Here is a 2,500-nt window from a genome sequence, read left to right as displayed (position 1 = left end):
ACATGCATGGCTTAATCTTTGAGACAAGCATATGACTACTGGCAGGATCAACCAGTGAGCTGCGTCAACTAGAGCTGAGCAGCCGGCCGCCCGGGAGTGTGTCCCGGGGGCCCGCGCGAACACGCAAGCGTCCGCTCAATCATTTTGCAAACAGGAGGAGGCTGAGCTCCCCTGCACAATACACCTCGAAACCCTCTCAGGTCCCGGCGGCGCGCAGCGCCGTCCCAAGTACTTGGTCGGGTTCGAGAGAGGCGCAATCGCCCGGAGTTAGGCGAGTAGACGCTTTCGGTGCGACCACCCGTGCTCCCAACTGAGCTTGCCGCTGCCGACAGAGGCCCGGGAGCGTGCTGTCGTGGCATTGCCGGCGGGAGACAACACGCGCCACCTACGGTGACCGGCAGCTCCAACGCCAGCGCCACAGAAGGACAAAAGCCCCACTTGGGTGCCGAAGCGAACTCTCCCAGCACAGCGCACGCGCCAACACATCCGCACAGCTGCGATACAAACCACCAGCGAGAACCGCTGGGGCGACCGAGCAGCAGACGGCGTCGCGGCGCCGAGCGCCGGGCGGCGGCGCATCCTCAACGCACACAGTCCTCAATCGGACCAGCACACTGAAGATGTCCACCGCGCTTCGCACCGGGCCCGCGAGGACCTACTTTGGCCGCACGGCGCCGCGCGCAGGGTGCGCCGGCGCGCAGCTGCGACGCCTGCCGCGTCCGTCGGCCGGCGCGCCTGCCACTGGCCGCCCCCACCAGCCGGCTGTAGCGCGTGCGCCCACGCACCGCGCGGCCAGCACGCCGGGAGGCGCCCCCTCACCGGCCGGGGACGGTCCCACCCAGCCACCGCCGCGTATCGCTTCACACCCAGATGCCGTTCAGTTTCGTCGGCATGGTGGGTATCGCTGGAACAACCGGTTAGTACCTCAACCTATCGTCGCCATCACCGATTCACCCCTAGCGAGAACAACCGCACCACAACAGGTTACCATTTGTTCATTTGCGTAACTTCACCAGAAAACGCAGGCGTCCATCGCCATTTGCAACTTCCACGATTATTGCATGCCTGTGTCAGGTGTCACGCCACACTACGTCTGCCCACATACACGCAACAAAATGTGCACGCCTAGACAATACGTGGAAGGTGGCCCCCGTACGTATGCGATGTCCATTGCTCGAACGACTGTCAACCGGCCTCTGTAGCATGTCGCAGATATGGAACGCGGTGCACCATGCCATCACGGTGTGTGAGGAGAGACGACTAGGTCCGAATACATCAACAGACAGCTCATGCTGATCGCCATCCACGGCGTCCGTTCCTCCCACACGTCTCTATGGCGTACCACACTGCAATCCAGCTCTCATAGGGAGACGACACGTAGCTGCGTGCACAATATTTGCACTGTATGGTCCGCCGTTTTTGGGCGCAGTCGTTGTACGGTCACACATGTGCCACGATGTATCATTCAGTACATAAGGACGAATGTGCAGTACAGATTGTGGTTTACGCGTACGACATTAGCGGACAGTTGACACAGGCCGCACCACAACGTAGCCTGAGTACGTCGCATGCGGAGGGCATTGAACATGCAAAGTTCTCACCAACCAGCTTGCGAAGGCAGGGGGCAAGGTGGGGACGTGGGGAGGGGCGGCATGTACGTCCTGCTGCCATCCACATTACAGTGTACAGCAGGAGCATGTGGAAAGTGAGCAAGACTTGCAAGGTGTTTAACATGAAGCGATACACAGGGGAGCGGGGAGTGCGAGTAGCGAACTATATTGCGAGGGTTGCGGGTGGGCAACACTACACTAATTGAACGAGTCGTATAACAATTACAGAGCAGGTTTAGGCGACAACGTGGGTTACGTTAGGCGACAACGTGGGTTACGTTAGGGGACAACGTGGGTTACGTTAGGGCACAACGTGGGTTAGGTTAAGGCACAACGTGGGTTAGGTTAAGGCACAACGTGGGTTAGGTTAAGGCACGACATGGGTTAGGTTAAGGCACGACATGGGTTAGGTTAAGGCACAACATGGGTTAGGTTAAGGCACAACATGGGTTAGGTTAAGGCACAACATGGGTTAGGTTAAGGCACAACATGGGTTAGGTTAAGGCACAACATGGGTTAGGTTAAGGCACAACATGGGTTAGGTTAAGGCACAACATGGGTTAGGTTAAGGCACAACATGGGTTAGGTTAAGGCACAACATGGGTTAGGTTAAGGCACAACATGGGTTAGGTTAAGGCACAACATGGGTTAGGTTAAGGCACAACATGGGTTAGGTTAAGGCACAACATGGGTTAGGTTAAGGCACAACATGGGTTAGGTTAAGGCACAACATGGGTTAGGTTAAGGCACAACATGGGTTAGGTTAAGGCACAACATGGGTTAGGTTAAGGCACAACATGGGTTAGGTTAAGGCACAACATGGGTTAGGTTAAGGCACAACATGGGTTAGGTTAAGGCACAACATGGGTTAGGTTAAGGCACAACATGGG

General features: G+C 57.0%; 1 non-coding gene across 1 annotated transcript in view; it reads right to left on the bottom strand.

Annotated features, from left to right (window-relative positions):
- Window positions 1–58, bottom strand: part of LOC124773584 — a 1,909-nt gene extending 1,851 nt beyond the window's left edge. Inside the window, exon 1 of the ribosomal RNA XR_007014827.1 lies at window positions 1–58. This exon is cut by the window's left edge and continues 1,851 nt beyond it. This is a non-coding gene — a ribosomal RNA (small subunit ribosomal RNA).
- Between the last annotated feature and the right edge of the window lie 2,442 nt (window positions 59–2,500).

Source organism: Schistocerca piceifrons, unplaced genomic scaffold (genome assembly GCF_021461385.2).
Source record: "Schistocerca piceifrons isolate TAMUIC-IGC-003096 unplaced genomic scaffold, iqSchPice1.1 HiC_scaffold_954, whole genome shotgun sequence".
Lineage (NCBI taxonomy): Eukaryota > Metazoa > Arthropoda > Insecta > Orthoptera > Acrididae > Schistocerca > Schistocerca piceifrons.
Note: the sequence above shows the minus strand (reverse complement) of the source record. Positions and strands in the feature narration are given on the sequence as shown.